The sequence below is a fragment of the Pleurodeles waltl genome, chromosome 6 (assembly GCF_031143425.1).
Source record: "Pleurodeles waltl isolate 20211129_DDA chromosome 6, aPleWal1.hap1.20221129, whole genome shotgun sequence".
Taxonomy (NCBI): Eukaryota; Metazoa; Chordata; class Amphibia; order Caudata; family Salamandridae; genus Pleurodeles; species Pleurodeles waltl.
In genome coordinates this window covers 1401263989-1401286459 of record NC_090445.1, presented here as the reverse complement: position 1 = coordinate 1401286459, position 22471 = coordinate 1401263989, and the positions used below count along the sequence as shown (strand labels likewise).

Sequence of the window (22471 nt, the reverse complement as noted above, 5' to 3'; positions counted from 1 at the left end):
GCAATCATGGATGGAAGCAGAATATAAATGACACTCAAGTCGGCTAATGGTAGAACAGAGTGGAACTAAGGCCCTCAAAGTAACTATATGGATATATATTTATATAGGCAAAAAAGAAGCAGAGAACTCTGGGTAGTCCCCAAGTTTAGGTGGAGAGCAGCTCCAGTATAGAGCACCCTCAACACTAGCGACACTCGGAATCTGCTCACCTCAAATGTCTTTTTTTCTAGCATTTTTTTAAGCATAGGATTTGACATTTCATAACAAAATACCCATCTGTAGGCTTTACTACAGAGAAATAACAACCCACCCTCAAATACCTGTTTATTTAACATATGCTTTTGACAATCAATATGTGAAAACTAATGTGACCTACGGTAAAATAATATTGACCGTAACTAATGAAGGCCTCCTGTACTGAGCATTAGCTTACCCCAAGGGAAACATCATGCATACAGTCATAACATTACATGAGGGCCCGAAAATGGCCTGTAACATAATGTGACAATATTCCATGTTAGAAGCCTACTGGCTCTTTCATATATTTTTTTTATAACAATAAATAAGTCAGACTGCCCTTATAATAACTTTTCATAATACCAGACCCCTGCGGCATCTGGCATAATATTTCCCTGCACACGTACCTAACCTAGGGCTGTTATCACTGGCTTGCCACCATTACCAACTCAGGCCTACTGCATACTCAGCTTAAGTTTTCTCACAAGGCAACTGTAAGGAATGGAGCACTTTGAAGCTCAGAAAGGGCAGAGTACAATTCCCCAGGCCATCGTGCTCATGAGAAAGATAAAAATAATACAATTTCCAATGCCCTGCTGTCCCCTTTCTCGAAGGAATTCACATCACACAATGGGACAGTTATTAACAGTCAGGTGACCCTGGACACTTGCAGAAAAGCACCTATACGTTAGGCAGAAAATGTCAACTCTCCGTGCCTAGTCCGGAGCCACCAAGATGACTTGGGTCCGTCGTTCCTGATCTTCTTGAGAACTCTGGGCAGAAGTAGCGCCTTCCAAACGCCAACGCACAAAACAGCTGACATTGCGCGTTCTCTGCGGAGACGAACAGATCTAACCAAGGCTCTCCCCACTGCTGAAAGAGACCTTGCGCCACCTCCGGATGGAGACGCCTGAGTTTGTCCGCTCTGGCGTTGATAGAACCCGCCAGATGTCGAAACCACCAGGGTAATACCCTGATGTTCCAGCCATGTCCAGAGACGTAGGGCCTCTTGTCAAAGGGTCCAGGACCCTACACAGCCTTATATGTTGCAGTACCACATGGCGGTAGCATTGTCCGTGAATACCTGCAGTACTTTCCCTTTAAGAGAGGGAAGAAATGCTTTCAACGCAAGCCTGATCGCCCGGAGCTCCACCAGACTGTATGGAGCCCAGACTCCGCCGGAGACCAGAGGCCTCTGATCTCCGCCTCTCCCATGTGGCTGCCCCAACCCAGAAGTGACGCATCTGTCACTATAGATAGATCTGGTTGGGGAGGGGAGAGGGCTCTGCCATGGACCCAATGCGGGTTCAAAAGCCACCACTGCAGGTCTTTCGCAGACCCCTCCGAGATCTGGACCATGTTAGAGAGATTCCCCTGATGCTGCACCCACTGGAACTTCAGGTCCCACTGCACAGCCTGCATATGCCATCTGGCATGTGTCACTAGCAGGATGCAGGAGGCCATGAGGAACAGAAGCCTCAGAGTCAGTCTCAATGAAACCCAAGACAGAGGCTAAAAGCTCAGACTCATAGCCTGAATATCTTGGACTCGTTTTTCAGAAGGATAAGCCCGAAACTGCACTGTGTCCAGAACAGCTCAGATGAAAGGGAGCGTCTGCGAGGGAGTCAGGTGTGACTTTGGCACGTTTATAGTGAACTCCAGCATGTGCAGGAGGTTCGCCGTAGTCAGACGGTGGGAGATGACTTTCTGGGGTGAGTCCGCCTTCAACAGCCAGTCGTCGAGGAAGGGGAAGACTGATACCACTAACATGTGCAGATGAGCTGCAACCACTGCCATCACTTTCGTGAACACCCGAGGGGCGCTGGTAAGGCCGAAGGGGAGCACGGTAAACTGAAAGTGCTCTTGACCTACCACAAATCGTAGGTAATGTCTGTGGGCAGGCATGATGGTGGTGTGGAAATAAGCGTCCTGCAAATCCAACACTACCATCCAGTCTCCTGGGTCTAAGGCAGACAGAACCTGAGCCAGGTTGAGCATTTTGAATTTCTTGTTCTTGAGGAAGTAGTTTAGGTCCCGAAGACCTACGATAGGACGTAAGCCCTTGTCCTTTTTCAGCACCAGAAAGTAGAGGGAATAATAACCACAACCTACTTCGGGCACAGGGACCTTCTCTATAGCTCACTTGGCCAAGAGAGCCGCGACTTCCTGGCGGAGAAGTGACAAATAATCCTCTGGAAGTTGGCTGAGTGATGGAGGCATGGCTGGTGGAGCAGATTCGAAAGGGAGTGAGTAGCCCTTTCGAACGATCTGCAAAACCTACTGGTCCGTCGTGATGGATTACAAGTGGGGCAGATGATGGCGAATCCTGCTGCCAACTGGAAGGGAGTGAGGGGACGACTAGGAGGGTTTGGAGGCTGCAGCGGGGGCAGAGGTCGACTGGGCAGACCTCTGGTTCCCTGTCCCATGCTAGATTCCGCGGCCTCGCAGCTGCTGAACAGCATGGGTGGCACAGTGGCTGGGCGGGGGACAGAGAGGTGAGGTGCTAAGGAAAGACCAAGTGACCGAGCTGTAGCCCGGGAATCCTTGAATCTCTCCAAGGCCGGGTCCGCTTTGTCTCCAAAGAGACGAGAGACATCCAAGGGCATGTCCATGAGGAACTGTTGCACATCTCCAGAAAAACCAGAAGTACGCAACCAGGCGCGGCGTCGCAAGGCCTCTGTCGTGGCAACCAATCTGCCCAGAGAGTCGGTCGTGTCCAGCCCGCATCAGATTGTGAACTTCACCGCATCTCTCCCATCGTTGACAGCTTGGGAGACAATAGCACAGGCCTCCTCTGGTATCTGCGGCAGGACTTGCACATCAGTATCCCACAGAGAGTGGGTATAGCGGCCCAAAAGGCATGCAGTGTTCACAGACCGCAGTGTGAGACTGGAGGAAGAAAATAACTTCTTCCCAAATTGTTCCAGTCTTTTTGATCTGGGGGTGCGGAAGTGAATGTGCCTGAAGAAGAGGAAGCTTGGATGACAAGACTCTCAGGCATGTGGTGTTGGGAAAGGAATTTTGGGTTGTTCATAGCAGGCCGATGGCAGAGTGCGATAGTCCTATTCACAGGAGCCCCTGTGTTGGGTCTGGACCAAGTACCCAAAAGGACATTGGTGAGAGCTTCATTGAACGGTAAAAGGGGCTCAGATGTGGAAGCTCCTGGCTGCAGCACCTCCGTCAGGAGGTTGGGCCTGACCTTTAGAGTAGGAAGATCAAGGCCAAGGACCTCGGCCACTCTACTGACCACCATACCATAAGTCACTCCCTCTGCCATAGCCACGGTAGGAGGAGACAGCATGCCAACGTCTGTAGAAGTGTCCAGTCCACTGGTGTCGCCCAATTCCTGTGCCCAGTCCAAAGATGGGTCATCCTTGTATTCATAAGGGACCAGGGACCCCTCCAATCCTTCCCTGAATTCGTACCCATAGGAAAAAGGGTCCGAATCCCACCTGGGGTGAATAGGCTCCATTGAAGACAAAGGCGGCGTCGGGCGATGCTGCTCCGAATCCGAGTCGGCGGGGATAAGGATCGGGTCGACGTCGATAGTGGGCACTACAGACGTCGGGAGCATTGACAATCGAGCTGGCACCGGGGAAGGTCTCAATGGTGCGACCGGCACCGGTGCTGATCCGGAGCGGACATCGGTGACCGTAACCGAAGCAGCCGGCGCGGAACCCGAAGGCGCCGTATCGGGGTCGGTCTGCCCAAAAATGAGGCACATGGCCTCATAGAATTCCTTAAGTTGGGCAGGGGTCGCTCTGGCTTCTGGAAACTCGAGAAAGTGTGAAGCAGACCCAGACGCTGGCTCAGAGGACGGAGGACTTGAGCGTCGAAGCTCCTTCCGCATTGCATCAGCCGAGCAATGAGGTGAAGTCAGAAACGGATGAGACCTCTTCGACTTCTTCTTACCTGCACCTGAATATTTTGAGGACTACGAGTGGTGATGGCTCTGCGAACTGTCTCGAGACCTTCCTCTCGATCGAGATTGGGACCTACGTGGAGTTGAGCGCCGGGCCGCCATGAGTTTGAGGGCCTGCTCCCTCAAGGCCTTCAGGTGCATGGTCCAGCACTCAGAGCATGACTTCAGGTCGTGGTCGCACTCGAGACACCACAAACAAACCCGATGCGGATCCGTCATCGAAATCATGCAGTGACAGTCCTCGCACGGCTTGAAACCGGTCTTCGGGGACATCCACGACGCACCTAAAGCTCACTAGAAAAGTCAACAAAACCAGGGTAGCTCTCTCCGGATCAGCGCGTGGCTTGGAAAGAAAAGAATTGACATCACTGCACTGAAGCGGCGTCTATGTACTACTCCTGACGTCATCATGGCGTCTATGACGCCAAAGATGCCCACGGAGTTGACCGACGCCACATACAGATGTGCAAGGGGGGAAATTCTAAGGTAAGGAATCTACAACTAGAAGTCTATCACATCTACTTTTTAAATATAATTTACCCCACAACTTATGAGTGACTAATATGTATTAAAAAGGAAGGCGTAGGCCTGGCAAAAGGTTTATTTTGTCAGATGAAAATGGAAGTTCAAAAGTGAATTACAGGCTGCAGTGGCAGGCCCGAGTTGTTTTACAATCCTACTTTAGTAGTTGGCACAATGAGTACTACAGCCCACTAGCAGCATTTGATTACAGGCCTTGGGAAGCGACAATATCATTTACTAGGGACTTACAAGTAAATAAATGTGCCAATTAAGGGTATTTTCGGAAGGAAAAGCACAATCACCTTAGCACTGGTTCGAAGCAGTAAAAAGCTCAAAATCCTAAAGTCAACAAATCTGAGTTCAGCAAAAGAACAGGGTAGCAAAGGCAAAAATCTAGTGGACCACCACACAAAACATGGTCATCTCCAACAGCAATCATCAGGCATACACTCCAAAAACTGAAAATTTGCAGAACATTATAGTGGCAAAGCAAAACAGTATCTCTCTTTACGGGGCTCAACATGGATTCCCTGCAGTGCAAATAACTTATACTCAGGGTTTGTCGCAGGCATTAACCAACATCTAATCCCTTACCTACTACGGTAATCTATGCGATTCCATCTATACAAAAAAAAAAGGGGGGGGAGGGGGGGGGGGGGGGGGTCCAGGCTTCAATTCAAGGATTCAAGATAATAACAATTCACCCAACATGGGCAGAGCCAAACCCTCTCTCATGGTTATTATCACATACTTGTATACATACCTTGATCAATAACAGCTCTGCTGTTAAATCAGATCATAAAAAGCATGGGACTGAGGGTTTAGTACATGGAAATAATCCTTTTAAATTAGGCTGAGGGAGAGAGGTATGTAAAGCTCATGACCTCGGGAATGGAGTTTGGGTTTCTCTACTCGCTGGTATGATTTTTTTGCTGTTTTAGTTGATGGAGCACTGGCAGAAACAAAGTTTAGTTTGAACACAAAACGGAGGCAATGCACATTTGTTCCAACTCTGATTTGATATCAATTATAGCTTCTGATAAGAAAATGCCCTTGCTTTTGAAGTGTGGGTCAGTGTGTTACATTACTGGCCCCAGGACAAAGATTCAGTGCATGGAAAATGTTTTGAATTAAACAAGATACTAAACGTAGGATGATGGCTGTGCACAGTAAATTAATTTAAAAAATGCTAAAATATTCAGTTTCTTCCCAACTCATTGCCAAATGTCTCTACATTATTATTTTGTTTGAAATCAGGGTTGTGAAAAACGACTTAAACACCAAATGTGTGCATACTATATGCATTTTAGGAATTTAGGAAAACGTGTGTAGAAGTTGTCTTTTCCCATTTTGTTACTGAACACTAGCAAGCATTTAATGTGTTCGAAAGCAGGAATATACTAATAATAATTTAATAAAAAGATTAAATTTGGAAAGCTTACAGAGTGTAGTAGGCTTGTTAGCTTGGTCAATGTAGGACATGCACTACATTTGTTTGGGCTGGGATTTCATTTAACAAATCAGTGCCTTCTGCAGGTGTCAATCAGTATTCATTTAATTTAACTGAACTAGAGGGCCTGACAATAGTCATTTGTAAAGGGAAAGTCTAGCACTGGACAGGCAGTCATCTGATAAACCTAAGAGTACCATTAGAAGGTTTTAGGAAGAATAAGTTACTTACTTTTGGTGGTATTCATTTTGATGACTACATAGCCTCCTTGCAGAGTGGTCATCATAAAACCTTCCCCAGGCGATATGGCAGCTTAAGAAGACTTTCAGCAATTCCTCATCACAGGCAGTACTTAGGCAGAATTGATTTCACCAGCTGCAGATCAGTTTCAATACTGGAAGCCATTATGTGAGCTCATAAAAGTGCCAGAAGACAACGCTGACATGAGTGCCGCCTAGTTATGCATGCTTTCCAGAAGCCAGGATTGAAAGAATAGAGATGCAAATACAAATTAGGATTATTATTCCCATCAAGAATTGACACATCTTCAGTAAGAAGATGGGGGGAGTGCTGCGAGCTATTTGTAGAAAGAATTTATATCCATAACCAAGAATGTTACTGAAGGTAGATAACATTCAACTAAGAGATTCTTCTTACAGAGTGCTCATCATGACCCACTTCCCAGAAAGGCAATCAAGTCTTTTAAGCATCAGTAAGGTCTGCATTGCTTTCCCCAGAAACAAAAGCCACCAACAGTCTTAGAATGTTAAGTCCTCCAAAGGAAAAAATAAGAGTTTGACGATGTCCTATGAAGACAACCTCCCTCTATAAATGGGTCAGGAGGAGAATAAAAAGGCAAAAAAGATAGTGTCTTGTTTTATTTGAAATTCAAGACAATCTTAGGAAGGGGAAGGATGGATGGATGGATACGCAGGACTATCTTATCCTGCTAAAGAAATGTAGGGCACAGAGGAGAACAGTGTCTGCATCCCCTATACCCCTCAGCAGATGCAACTGGCAACTAAAAACATAGCTTCCATTGTCATGTATCCCACAGAGCAAGAGTACACTGGCTCAAATCAAGGCTTGAAAAAGTCCCATACCTGGTCCAAATCCTAGGTAGGCACTAAAAAAGGTGGCTATGAGGATTGATTCTTCAAAACTTTTTTGAAATCTGTTTATGAAAAAGAGATAACCTTACACCTCGGAACTCTGAGGCTATTACTAGCCAATTACATTTCAAATTACACAATAAATGGGACACTAGCTAACAGAAGGGATGATGCTCTTCCCAGTACACCACAAAGTAAAACTTGCCACAGGCTGTAGTAGGTGGTCTGCATAAGTGTTCTTACTGCTAGGACTACATTTAACAGTTTAAAAGGCAGAAAATATAAACAATAAACCTTCCTTTTCAATTTCCAAGAATGCAAGTTTAGAATCCTCCCAAATAAAGTGGCAATGATCATGACTTTTGGAATAACATGTTATTAATGGCATGCAAAAAAATTACATGGCTGTAGTTCTCTAGTATTGGTATTTTTCATAGATGCAAATGCTTGAATCATTCCTAGACAAGGACAGAGTTTTATTTGTAACAGCAGGAAGTTGAACAGCTAAAACTAACAGTCACAAAAGACCAGGAAGTTCTGGTCCCTGCTGTGACTATTTACGTTTTAAGTTAAAAAAATAATATTTAAGTGCATGGTTACAAAAAAATATACATTCAAAACATAAAAGTGCTTTAAGAAGCTAATAGTACAAGTAGAGATTGCTTAGATGTACAAGAGGCCATGTATAAAACAAAAAAATACAAAGAAACAATTATTAGCGATTAAGTGATAAAATTTCACAACATAAAACTCCAGGCCTAGTTACTATTGGTGGGCTGGTACATTATGGGAAGACTGATCTGCTTAAAGTGCGTGATGTGCCAATACTTGGCTATGTTAGAGTTCGAAATAAAATGGCAGTGTAATCAGAATCTTATGCAAAGAGGAGTCAGGATGCATTATCGCCTGCTAAATGGTTGATTTTCAGTTTGAGTCTTGTTTTGCAATAAATAGGCAGTGCAAGCAGATTCTTGTGCAAAAAAGGCAGATGTTGGAGAGCAGTGATGAATATGAGTTTAGAAAGAATATCCACCAGAAAGAGCGTTACTGGATGTAAGTAACTGGTTAGTCTGATGGATACTACTTAACTGGATTTCTTTCTATAGAATAGATACCAAAGCAGTGGCTCCCAATGTGGAAGGTCTGTGGAGCAGACGCGGACTAAAAAGTCCACCAGGACCGAAGAACGAGTTACTTACCTTCGGTAACGTCTTTTCTGGTGGATACATTAGCTACCTGTGGATTCCTCACCTATGGAATACTCCCATTGCGCCAGCACTCGACGGAAATCTTCTTCCTAGCTTCTGCACGTCGACGAGGACGTCACAATTGCCCACGTGACGCAGTCGGACGTCATACAGGCAATAAGAAGTCCTCGCCGACGTACCAACGTCAGTACCAACATTTTTTACGTGCCTGAGACTAATAGGCCATTGAGATAAACAATCAAATAACAATATTTAATAACATTCAAGATAAATACATCATTTCAAAAACTCAAGATTTTTTTTTGTTTAAATAAATAAATATATACATAAATAAATATATATAGTATATGTACAAGCCCCCCAAAACCAAGAGGAGCACACACAAGAACAACTTGGTTAGACCAGACAGGCAACGGGGAGGCGGAGGGACCGTGAGGAATCCACAGGTAGCTAATGTATCCACCAGAAAAGTCGTTACCGAAGGTAAGTAACTCGTTCTTCTGATGGATACAACTACCTGTGGATTCCTCACCTATTGAATAGAGTCCCAAAGCAGTACCGCACTCGATGGTGGGTGCCTGAATGGTCAAACCAAGAAATACTGCAGCACTGACCGTGCAAAATGGCCATCCCTCCTAACCTCAGAATCCAAGCAGTAACGCTTCGCAAAAGCGTGGAGGGATAACCAAGTTGTGGCCTTGCAGATGTCTACCACAGGAACACCCCTAGCCAAGGCCGAAGAGGCCGACTTAGCCTTGGTGGAATGAGCTCTTATACCATCAGGGGGTTCTTTCTTTGCTAAAGAGTAACACATTTTAATGCAAAGAATGACCCACCTGGAGAGTGTTCTCTTGTGGACTGCCTTTCCTCTCCTCTTTCCCACATACCCGATGAAGAGCTGATCCTCCAGCCTGAAATCCTTTGTTCTGTCCACATAAAAGCTTAGCGCTCTCCTCGGGTCTAATCGGTGTAGTCTTTCTTCTTCTTTCGAAGGATGAGGCGGAGGATAAAACGAGGAAAGAGTAATCGTCTGGGCCATATGAAAGGGTGAAACAACCTTTGGTAGGAAAGCAGCCTTGGTCCTCAACACCACCTTATCCCCATAAAAAAATGTGTAAGGGGGTTTAACATATAGAGCCTGCAGCTCACTCACTCTTCTTGCGGAAGTAATTGCAACAAGGAAAACAGACTTTAGGACCAATAATCTTAAAGGGCAAGAATGCATAGGCTCAAACAGGGAACCCATAAGAAAAGATAGAACCAGGTTTAGATCCCACTGAGGCATAATGAAAGGAGTGGGAGGAAATTTGTTAATAAGACCTTTTAAAAATCTAAGTACTATAGGGGATTTGAATAGAGAGGTTGGTCTGGAAGACATAGAAAGGCTGACAGGGCAGATAAATATCCCTTAACTGTAGCCACTGCACAACCCCTCTGTGCCAGGGACAATGCAAAAGACAAGATATCTGATAAGTGAGCTTGTAAGGAATCAATTTGCCCTTCTCCACACCAAATCACAAATTTAGCCCACCTATTAGTGTAGATAGATTTAGTGGAGTGTCGCCTGGCCGATAAGATAACATCCACTACATCAGGCGGGAGAGAAAAGGAACTCAGGTTGCCCCGATCAATCTCCAGGCATGAAGGTGCAAGCTCTGGAGGTGGGGGTGTAAAACCTGCCCCTGCGACTGCGAGAGGAGGTCTGCCCTGAGAGAGAGACGGAGCGGAGGGCACAGTGAGAGTTGGAGAAGGTCGAGTACCATACCCTCCTTGGCCAATCTGGAGCTATTGAGATGACTTGGGCCCGGTCTTGGCGAATTTTCCTCAAAACTCGAGGAACCAAGGGTATGGGGGGAAACGCGTAAAGCAACTGGTCGCACCAGGTCATCTGAAACGCGTCCCCCAATGCACCTTGTCCCGGATACTGGAGGCTGCAGAATAACAGGCAGTGCGAGTTCTCCCGAGTGGCAAACAGATCTATCCGAGGAAACCCCCAGATCTGGAAGATTAGACAGACTTGATCCGGATGGAGACGCCACTCATGATCGGCCGAGAAATGACGACTGAGACTGTCTGCACGTACGTTCAAGACTCCGGCCAGATGATTTGCTACCAAGCAAATCTGATGATCCTTTGCCCAGGACCAAAGCCGTAGAGCTTCCCTGCAAAGAAGGTACGACCCTACTCATCCCTGCTTGTTTATATACCACATTGCAGTAGTATTGTCCGTCAGGACCTGAACCGACTGACCGCGAAGGGATGGGAGGAAGGCCTTGAGAGCCAGACGTACAGCCCGCAACTCCAACAGATTTATATGAAACATCTGTTCTACTGGAGTCCAAAGACCTTTGATCTCCAGGTCCCCCAGATGAGCTCCCCACCCTAGAGTGGAAGCATCCGTTATTACTGTGGCCACAGGCGGAGCTTGCGAGAACGGCCTTCCTCGGGAAAGACTGCCGTCCACAATCCACCATTTCAAATCCGTGGCAGCATCTCTGGAGATCCTCACCGAACCTTCGAGATCTCCTTTGTGTTGAGACCACTGCTTTCAGAGGCACCACTGAAGAGCCCTCGTGTGCCAGCGAGCATGAGTGACCAGCAGTATGCAAGAAGCAAACAGACTGAGCAGGCGCAGGACCTTGAGGACCGGAATGACCGCTCCACTTCGAAACACTGGAACCAACGCCTGAATGTCCTGAATCCGCTGAGGCGGAGGAAAGGCTCGATTCAATGTTGTATCCAGAACTGCCCCTATGAACAGGAGGCGCTGAGAGGGCTCTAGGTGAGATTTGGGCACATTCACTGAAAAACCCAGGTCGAACACCAACTGAGTAGTCAACTGAAGGTGATGCAACACAAGCTCTGGAGACTTGGCTTTGATCAACCAGTCGTCCAGAAAAGGAAATACTGCTATCCCCTTCCTTCTGAGCTCTGCTGCTACGACCGCCATCACCTTCGTGAAGACTCGAGGTGCTGAAGTAAGACCAAACGGGAGGACCGCAAACTGATAGTGCTGCGACCCTACCACAAACCGGAGATACTTCCTGTGTGACTTGAGTATCGGGATATGAAAGTAAGCATACTGCAAGTCGACAGACCCCATCCAATCTCCATCGTTCAGCGCCAAAAGCACCTGAGCTAGGGCCAGCATCTTGAACTTTTCCTGTTTGAGGAACCAATTCAAGATCCTCAGGTCCAGGATTGGCCTCAACCGACCATCCTTCTTGGGGATCAGGAAGTATCTTGAGTAACAACCCTGACCCCTTTCCTGCTCTGGAACCAACTCCACCGCACCCTTTGAAAGGAGAACTTGAACCTCCTGTTCTAGCAACAGGAGATGCTCTTCTGAACAGTAGGAAGGGCGGGCGGGATGGGGGGCGGAAACTCCCAAAAGGGAAGGGCATAGCCTTTCCCCACAATGCTGGTGACCCAGGAGTCTGATGTTATGACCTCCCACTTGTGGAGAAAGTTCAATAACCTCCCCCCTACAGGAGTGGAGTGAGAAGGAATTGGTGGAAGTCTAAGGCTGCTTCCCATGCTGCACCCCTCCAGAGGAAGAGGCAGAGTGCTGCTGGGTGGCTCCTCTGGTCCAGACCCTACCCCTCCCTCTGTAAGATCTATAGGAGAGAGCAGAGGTGGGTTGATGAAGGAATCTCCCTCGAAAGGAGGAGGAGGAGGAACCACGACCAAATCCTCGAAACCTTTGAAAAAGTCTAGAGGAAGCAGAAGAAGAGGCTTGCAAGCCTAAAGACTTGGCAGTGGCCCTACTCTCCTTGAACCTCTCTAGAGCTGAATCAGCCTTGGAGCTGAAAAGCTTATCGCCATCGAAAGGAAGGTCGACTGTACATCAGAAGAGAATCCAGAGCTACGAAGCCAGGCTTGCCTCCTTGTAGCCACAGCAGTACCCATAGCCCTGGCAACAGAGTCAGTCGTATCCAACCCAGATTGAATAACTTGGGTTGCCGCTGCTTGAGCATCAGAAACCATGTTCATTAATTCTTGGGGCACCTCAGTATGAGTTGACTTTATTTCGTCCATCAGGTCGTACATGTATCACCCTAAAATACAGGTAGCATTGGTGGATTTCAAAGCCATGCTACATGACGATAAAGCCTTCTTTGACGACATGTCCATTTTCTTAGAGTCTCTATCTGAGGGCACAGCTGGAAACGATCCTGGAGCAGACCGGGCTGAGCATGAAGCCTGAACCACTAGGCTTTCAGGAGTTGGGTGCCTGGAGAGGAAGCCTGGGTCAGCAGGTGCCACTCGATATCTTCGAGCCACAGATCTATTCACCGCCGAAGATGACACCGGCTTCTTCCAGATTTCCATGATCGGATCCAACAGAGCCTCATTAAAAGGCAGAAGTGGCTCTGCAGTTGTTGAGGCAGGGTGCAACACTTCTGTTAAAATGTTTGGCTTAGGTTCAGACACCGGCAAAGGGAGGTCTAAAAAGTCAGCTGCCTTTCTGATGACCGAATGAAATGTTGCAGCCTCCTCCGTGTACTCCCCAGGTGACGACAAGTCCCATTCTGGAGAGGTGTCCAGACCACTAGCCGTGTCCAAGCCATGGAGATCTTCACAAGATTCCTCAATCTCCCCTTCCTCCAATGTCTGTCTCCGATATTCTTGTTCTTCAAGGAGGCGAAGAGCAAGCCTCCTCGAATGCAATCTCTCCTCAATCCTCGGCGTCGACATGGCGTCAGCAGATGTCGAAGCTTGACGCCGCTCCTCGGATCCATCAGACGCCGGATCTTACGGCGCCATGGATTTCTTCGGCGCCAAACAAGGAGTAGGACGGACAGAAGACTGTTCCGGCGCAGGTCTACTCGGCGTCGATGGCTGAGACGCTGACGCCATAGGCGCTGATACCAGCGCCGAGCCCACATTTCCCAAGGGAAGAAAGGGCATAAAGTGTGCCGGTCGTAACGGAGCCGGAGCACCCATATTGAAGGCCAAAGGGCCCGAAGGACCAGCCGGTCCACCACCTGGAGCCATCTGTTGAAAGATGGAGAACATTGCATTCAAGAATGCGGAACTATCTGCTCCAGGGGCCGGGAAAGCCGGGTACTGAGGAGCCTGGGTTGGAGGCGACATCGACGCCGGTCCCGACGTCTGCAAAGCCGGAGAAAACTCTTGACGCTGTGGAACCTCGAACACCGAAGGAGGATTTACAGGCGACGTCGGGGAAGTCGGAGATGCTAACGGCGTCTGCGGTTGGGGAGAGATGGTGGGACTAACTTCCCAAGTCTTCCGGCACCGAGTCGAATGTGACCTCGATCGCGATCTCTCCCTACTCGACCGGCTTCGAGATTCTCGACGACCCCGGGAGTCCCGATGACGTCGATGCGACTTCGGTGAAGACGACTTGCGGTGATGTCTTTTCTCCTTTTTCTTTGACTTCGCCAAATAGAGCTTGGCCTCACGTTCTTTTAAGGCCTTTGGATTCATTCGTTGACAAGAGTCACACTTGTCAACGTCGTGGTCGGAACTAAGACACCACAAACAGTCAGAATGTGGGTCCGTAACCGACATTTTGCCACCGCACTCGTTGCAGGGCTTGAATCCTGACTTTCTTTGCGACATTGTAAACTGTCTCAAAGCAGAAACAGCAAAAATAACTAACTATGTCGAGTAGTAACAGTAGCTCCCTCGAAGAATAACCGTCGTTCGAATGGCACAGAAAAAAGGGAACGGACGTCGGCGAGGACTTCTTATTGCCTGTATGACGTCAGACGGCGTCGTGTGGGCAATTGTGACGTCCTCGTCGACATGCAGAAGCTAGGAAGAAGATTTCCGTTGAGTGCTGGCGTAATGGGAGTATTCAGTAGGTGAGGAATCCACAGGTAGTTGTATCCATCAGAACAGGCAGATTGCCCATCTGTCTGGACTGGCTGTCAAGCCAGAAGTGCTTTGTGAACATGTGCACTGATGGCAGGTAGCAAGCCCAGGGACTCCACAAGTCAATGCAGCAGGAATTCCCTTAGTCCTGGTAGCATGGGCTCAGGCATTCTTGGATGGACCTTCCTGACCAGTGAATAGTAGATCCTGATGCAGAGGAGTTCGCGATTCAACAGGGTCCTCTTCTGCACAGTCTTCCCATTCTTGGCCCCAGCGAACCCAACAAAAAGGTTATCGTCCACACAGTGTTCCTTAATAGGACTGATGTAAAAGCTAAAGGTCCTTTTGGGATCCAGCCAATGGAAAGACTTCTTTCCTTTTGAGGCATGAACGGGAAGAAAGAACGTTGTCATTACAATGGATTTGACAAGTAAAAGGGAGTCATAACTTCTGGCAAGAATGCCAGAGTCTGCCCTAAGCGACCAAGGGTAAGCCCAGGTGTGGGTTCCTTGCTCACTGTGCCACTAGAATCAAGCTACACCTGACTAAAGAGCCCCAATCAGTACGAAACTGATCTTGGGTTGCTTGTGTTCTGGTTCAGAGAGGACCTAGCCTGGCAACTCATGCTGGACTGTTCTTAATGGACCAGGGTCATGACTGATTTGCATATGGATGCGTCTAAGCTGAGGTGGCATGGTGGGCAAAAGATGATGGAATGCTAACCCCCGAGTGATTGGCAGTGGTTAGAGCATCATTTTTTGTGTTTATGAATACCTGAGTAATTACCACTAACTTGTCCTGGAAAAAGATGAATGGTGTTTTCACTAAAAGGTCATAGAGTCCACTCAAACGGCAAGCTGACGTAAATGTTTGGGAGGAGACAGCCTTCAAACTCAGGAGGAGCAGCGAGCGACTGCATCGGCCCTAAAGGCATATACATGAGAAACGTAGAGACCAACCTAAGGTCCCATTGTGGCATCACAAACCTATATGGAAGGGAAAATACATGTCAAAACTTTAACAAATCTCATTGAAATAGGCATTTAAAGAAGGACGGTTGCTACGGTAAATGTCAAAAGGCCTAAAGGGCTGACAATTAACTTCAATAGTGCTCACTCCAAGGCCTTGCAGGATAAAGATAAAACAAACAATATAATGTCCCACACTTTGCTTAGAAGGGATCAGTCTACAGAACAAGACACTAGGCCACCAATTTGTCCCATCATCTGGTATAAATGGGTTTAGTGGAAGGGCACCTGGAGGCTAGGATGTCATCCACTACCACAGGCGGAAAAACAAATGCGGTCAGTCGCTATCACTCAAACGCCAGACAAAAGGTATAAATAGTGCAGATTCAGGGGAGGACCCTGTCCTTTAGCTCCTACAGATGATCCTCCTAAAATGATAGTGTGATCAGAGGACAGATGTTCATGCCCTGAAGCTCTTGGTAAACCACTCTCTTCACCCAATCTGGAGCCACTGGAATGACTTTGACCCAGTCATTCTTCATCTTTTTCAGAAATCAGGCCAGGTGAGGTAGGGCAAGATGTCATACAGGACTACTGTGCTCCATTAAAGACAGAAGGCAGCTTCTAATGAGTGTCCACTCTGGAATTCAGGGACCCTGCCAAGTAGCTTGCAATCAAGGAAATGCCCTGGAACTCCAACCAACTCCAGAACCCAAGAGCCTCCTAGCACATGACCTAAATCCATCCTGCTTGTTGCAATACCACATGGTGGTCCATGAGAACCTGCACCAGTCTCTCCAAGAAGAATCCAAGAAAAGCTGACAGAGCCAGATGAAGACCGCAACTCAGGAAATTGTTAAGGAGCAGGGCATCGGGTGCAGACTAGAGTTCTCTGATATGCATTGAATACAAGGAAACTTCTGCGAATGAGTCAGGTATGACTGGCAAATTAATAATGAACCTCAACAATATCAGGAGGTGGTCTGTGACTGACTGCAGGGAGCCCACATTCAACAGCCATTCATCAAGGGAGGGGAAAACTGGAAACCCTAACCTCTAATGGTGTGCCACGACCATCGGTATCACATTTGTGAAGATTACCAAGGCAGAAGGGGAGTGCAACAAACTGAAAAAGCTCCTGGCCCACCTTACACCACAAGTAGTGTTTGTAGGACCGCAGGACAGTACATAAACGGAAGCATCCTGTAGGTCCAAAGCCACCATCAACAATCGTTTTAATCCAGATAAAATAAGATTAAATTCTCTGTCCTTCTTCGGCTCAAGGAAATAGTGGGGGTAACAGCCAGTCCCTATTTCTGAGGACCAGACCCTCTCTGACTCCATTGGCCAAAAGGACCTGAGCTCTTCTTGGAGCAAGATGGACAGGTACTCATTTGACAGATAGTCTCATGTGGTTGGAAGATGCATCAGGTAAAAAAGGAATGGCAGGGCATAGCTTCATTGGATGAGCTGAAGGACCTACCTGCCAGATACCACCCTTTGCCACCCTTGGATGAAATATCTGATTCTGCCTACCCCACAGATTAGGATAGTTTTGTGCAACTTAGAGCAAACTAAAGTCTTTTTGGGAGTTTGTTGCAGTAGGGGCTGGGGACTGGGAAGTTACTTGCCACAGATGGCCAGGTTGTTGTCTGCTTGATCTTGGTCCATGAACCTGAAAGGACAGGGGTGCCTGTGGTGGAAGCAGTGAACCATAGTGTTGACAGTATCTCAACTCTCCAAATTAGCCTGGATAAGGGACAAACTGTTGACGATAGGGGCTAACAAAGGGTAGAAAGGTCTAGGGAATGTGCCATGGCCTGGCTTTCTTTAAAGCATTCCAACTCTGAGTTGGCCTCCTCGCCAAAGAGGCAAAACTCATGTTATGTTATGTTATGCGATTTATAGAGTGCATGGCTACCCTAAGGCTTCCCAGAGCTAATGGACCAAACCTAGACTATGCATAGAGGGCAGTCAGTTCTAAAACAGCCAAGTTTTGAGTTCCTTACGGAAGCTGTATTCCTGGCTTATAAGACGAAGTCTGAGGGGGGGGAGGAAATTCCACAACTTGGCTCCCAAATAGGCCATTGTGGCGCCACCCCATCTAGCTTTGTTAAATCTGGATGTGCATGTTCATTAAAGAGGCTTGCACCTCCCCAGAAAAGCCTGTGATGTTCATCCAAGCTTGCTGCTGAGCATCGTGCTAGTGCCAAATCCTCTGTCCAAGAAGTAAGTAGTGTCCAGTCACAATAGATCTTGTATTTTGTGGCTTCCTGGCCATCCTGGAGGAGCCGAGCGAGTTTAACACAATATTGTTGGGCCACTGTTAGAAAGACGACCTTGCCAATCATGTCTTGTAAAGCATGGGTATATCTCCCCAGCGAAGAGTAGGCACAGACTTTGTCAAAAGGCTAGACTCGCAGAGGAAAGTATGCCCTCCCTGAATCCTTTGATTTGTTTTGACTCTGAGGGTTTTGTCGAGAATGAATTGGGGGTTCACTCTACTGATGAAAGTCTGAATCACCAAACCTTCTGGTGTAGGGTGGTGCGTCAAGAGGTCAGGGTACCCTTACACAGGCCTGTGGTGTTTGGCAACCTGACTGTTCAGTGGTGGACATGAACAAGTTTTAGACCAGGTGATAATTAGAAGTCAGTTGAGGCTTCATTAAATGTAAGTAAGGGTTCAGATTAAGTTTTTTTAGGTTGTAAAACATCAGTTTAGACTTCCATAGTTAGCAGTAAATCCAATACCTCAGCAGCCCGTTTCATTACCACAGCAAAGGAGGCCCTATCTTTTGTTGATGGTTCAAGAGGGAGAATACAACCCATTGCCCGGGGGAAGTATCTAACCAACTGGCCTCCTGCAAGTCCAAATATAAATTGTTATTGTCCTAGTGTTGGGAAAAAAAGTCTCTCTCATCTCCATTGTCACCTCCAAAGGCAGGTTGGCTCTGATCAGAGTACAAACCAAAACGTGGCTGAAGTGCTGGGGTGGAACTCCAAAGAAAAAGCATGGTTCTGTGTAAATTGGGATGAACTAGAGCCAGGTATGTCAATACGGCTTCTGGACACAACTTTGGTTGGTGCACAAAATGAATTAAACTCGGATGGGACTCACTGAACATGGTCTTCCTCTAGTGCCGAATGCATGGGGGCCAGCACTGAAGCCAAAATGATTGGTGTACATCTAAGGGCTGGACTGGAAGTTAGCTTCGGTGATGCAGCATCATGTGAGGAGGGTTTAGGAGGCACAAACATCACAACAGCAGTCCCGCTGGTAGCAATCTGGCTGGAGACCTCTGTAGATCCTTGGGGCCCGAAGCCACATCAACGGGAGCCAGAAGAGTGGCAAACATTTGCCTCATGGCCTCTCTAAAAGCCTCAATCTTTTGCAACATCGCACACGGACCCAGAAACTCAGGGTGGGGTGGGATTGGTTATGAAATCAGCTACTCAGTTGTGGACTAGGAGTGAGACCCCAAGACACCTTGACATTCTGTAAATAATTAGACAATGTAGGGAATGGGAATAACCCTGCTTGAACTTCTTGTGCTTCCACTTCGATTTTAACTTACTGGAAGATTTTAACCGTGATGAGGACCTGTAACATTCTCGAATGGGTCCTCGTCCTCGACTGGAAAAGGGACTTTCAAGCCAATTTTCAGTGTTCCATGACATCCAGCTTTGCTTCACATTTCCCATATCGTTTTCTGATTCATAAATGCACACTTTTCACAGCTTTTGGATTTGTGCATAAGACTCAAACAAAAGAGGCACACCCTGTGGGGAGCTGTCACAGAATTTTGTTTGCAAACGTCCCTACAGGGCTTAACCCTTATAGTATTAGGAGGGGACATAGTTGCTTTGCACACAGGAAATAATATTTAGCAAGAAAAAGCCCGGGAATGGGGAAAAAGGTGAGGGCAAGCCCTGGATCCACATATGACGGAGCAGAAATAAACTGACGTTGACACATTGATGTGGCACTTATTTGCAGCTCTATCGTCACTACTGGGGAGGAACAAAGTAAACGCAAAGCCACAACACGTCCCTCATTGGCAGGCCGGAGCAATTCTTGTAAAATCTTATGGATCCAGTATGGGGCATGGAAATATACTAAAGGGGAGGAATCTATGGTTAGAAGCATCCATCATTGTATTCTCTTTCACATAGGTTAGACTAGAATAGGGTTATATGCTTCTGGTAATGTTTATGGTATATAATATTCAAGCTGGTGACACACACACAAGTCCTTGTGCTAACAGGATCCTCTTGATTTTGACTACATCAAAGCACCTGCGTACTCAGCTTCTATAACTAAGCTTTACTGAAAAACCTTAATAAAAAGATCGGCATAAGAATAGAATAGGGAAATTACTACTTTGCTCCAGAAAAGGATAAACCATAAAGGAGAGTAAGTGACAAAAGGTGAAAATGTAATCATGCAAAGACAAACACCAAAAGGTCTAACCCATTAAAGTGTCAGTTTTTTTAGTCAAAGTCAATTCAGTAATGTTTTCCAAATGTGTGGTCATAGGTCCAAGTGGTCGTTATGCAAATAGTAGGATTTGTAACTGTTTAATGAATCACAATAGCTGCTTTCCTCTTGTGGACTGAGCCTTGTAGCTAGATATAAAGCGCTTGTTCGCTTTCTGATAAAGAACAGCAAGGCACGAAGCAATCCGTAAGGCACAGTATTAATTGACCGGTTTCTAGGAGGCCAGGAGCTGACAAGGTGAAGAATGAGCACTTAGAAGTATCCATCAGAAAGACATTTACAATAAACACTAGTAGCAGTAAATATAATTTATAGATAAAAGATGAAGGTGTGCAAATTTCTTATGGAAGAATGATCTGCTTTCGTCAAGAGTCATATATTTTTGAGGAAAACTTTGATGCTTGCATTGAAGGTAATAAAGAACAGGGTGGTCAAACTCATCAATGCATCAAATGTCATGTCTAATCCACATTTCTAAAGTCTTTCAATCCAATATGGACCAAAATTATTTTGTGGAAAACTCATTCAGAACAAAAAATACCCAGATGAGCCTTTATTTTTCTGGTGTTGCAGATGCTTTTCATGCACTTTTCTGGAGGGCAGTAAATCATGCACCATTCAGTCTACAAGAAATGATATTCATGTCACCGAAAGAACGGTATGTGGGGAACTTCAGAGTTATGGTCATTTTCTACAATCTGTAGAAACCAAGCTGTTTTGTGTTTCTTCTTTGGAATCCTGGACATGCCCTTTCACAATGCGACACTGAACTGTGGAGTCAGACTGAGGAACAGTGAAGAGGCCATCACTCTAATAGTCAGAAAAAATTGACACATATGTATATACATACAATTTATTAGCATGCTAAAAAATACAAAACGCAAATAATTTCTTCAACCACACAAAATTAAAAAACAAACCCATAAGCATAACATATTACTCTAGTTATGCATAGGAAGTCAAAACTAGCAGTGTTCATTTAGAATTAATCTGTTTCATTCTTCTCCACACAATTTCCACGTAGATTGAAAGACAAAGAAACATTCGTATCACATCAGTTGTTCCACATAAAAAAACATGCATCAAGTTTGAATCTTGTAGTCCAGTAATAAAAGATTAACCAACGTCTTTCTTATTTTGTCATTCAAATAACAAGTGAAAAGAAAATGCAATTCCTCTTTCATGCATTTACCTCACAAATACAGATGTCTGTACTTGAGTTTGTCTACTTTAATGTCAAACTATATATCTACAGAATACCTCATGAGAATTTCAAATTATATGATAGTCAAATCAACATCATTTCATTTGATCATTAAATACTTAGTACACAGTTAGTAAAGCCCCAAAGAACTGTCAAGCAATGAAATATATAATATACACCTTTTCCTCCACTAAAGAACAAGTTACTTACTTTTGGCAAACTTCTTTCTGGTGGATACTCTATTTAACTGCAAATTCTACACCTTAAAAATATCCCAAGGAGCTGGAATATATATTTTTTTATTTTTCAGCATAGCCCCTGCGCACCAGTAGGTGGCACTGTGGGGATCCACTTCGACTTTGCTCAACCCCAGAAGGGACAACTGCAGCTATATATACTTGCTACCCATGCGTGCTAACATGGACACAGTCCAAGTCCTTGGACGTGAAGCTCAAAACATTTTCTTGTGCCAGTGCAGGTCTCTATTTAAGACTTAATTTAAGATGGAAGAGAGACAATTCTATGCTTTTCAAAGTAGGACCTTTTTAGATGGGAAATAGTCTGTTCCACAGAATAGGAAGGTGGGAGGGCAGTGAGGATTCTGCAGTTAGCTAGATGATTCGCCAGAAAGAGCACTATCAAAGGTAAGTAACTTGTTATTCTAAAGGATACTTCTAACCACAGATTCCTCACCTTTAGAATAGATCCCAAAGCAGTGACTTCCCAGGTAGTGACCCTACGGAATGACTCAGATCAAAAGGTCCTGCAGGATCGAACAGCCAAAAAGCCCTTCCCATGAGATCTGGATGTCAAGGCAGTAGTGCTTCATGAACGTATACCATGATTCCCACTTAGCGTCTTCTCAAATATTCAGGACAGGCATTCGAGTCCCATGGTAGTAGTATCAACCTTGGCCTGGTGGAATGGACCCTAAACTCTTCTAAAAGCTGATTCTTGGCCATCCATCATGAACTAGATTTTAATGCAGAGGAACTAGATTTTTATGCAGAGGACTAGCCCCTGGACAAAGTCTTTTTCTTCACTGCTTTGCCTTTCTTTGACCTGGAGAACTCTACAAAGAGTGGACTGTCAACCCAATGGTCTTTGGTATGATTCGGGAAAAGCTTAGCACTATTCTGGGTCCAGATGGTAGAGTCTACCCTCTGCCTTCGAGGGGTGAGGTGGGGCAAAGAAAGACAGAAGAATGGCGGACTGCCTGACGGGAAAGGAAGTCACTACTTTTGGTAAAAAGGCAGCTATAGTCGTCCGCATCAGTTCTTCCAGAAAGGTGGTGGTGTAGGGCAGGTGGACTGACAAAGCTTGAAGATCACTCATGCGACAAGCTCAGGTGATTGCGATGAGGAAGACCGCCTTTAGAGTCAGGGGGCATTGGGAGCAGCTCAACAATGGCTCAAAAGGAGTACAAACAAGGAAAGGAAGGACCCACTGTGGCAACACCAACAACAAATAGAAACAAGTGGACAAATCCTTTGAGAAAACCCATCACAA

General features: G+C 46.1%; 1 protein-coding gene across 2 annotated transcripts in view; it reads right to left on the bottom strand.

The window, feature by feature from the left end:
* Window positions 1-22471, bottom strand: part of VPS13D (vacuolar protein sorting 13 homolog D) — a 2230750-nt gene that overhangs the window by 1914247 nt on the left and 294032 nt on the right. The gene's annotated exons all lie outside the window — the stretch shown is intronic.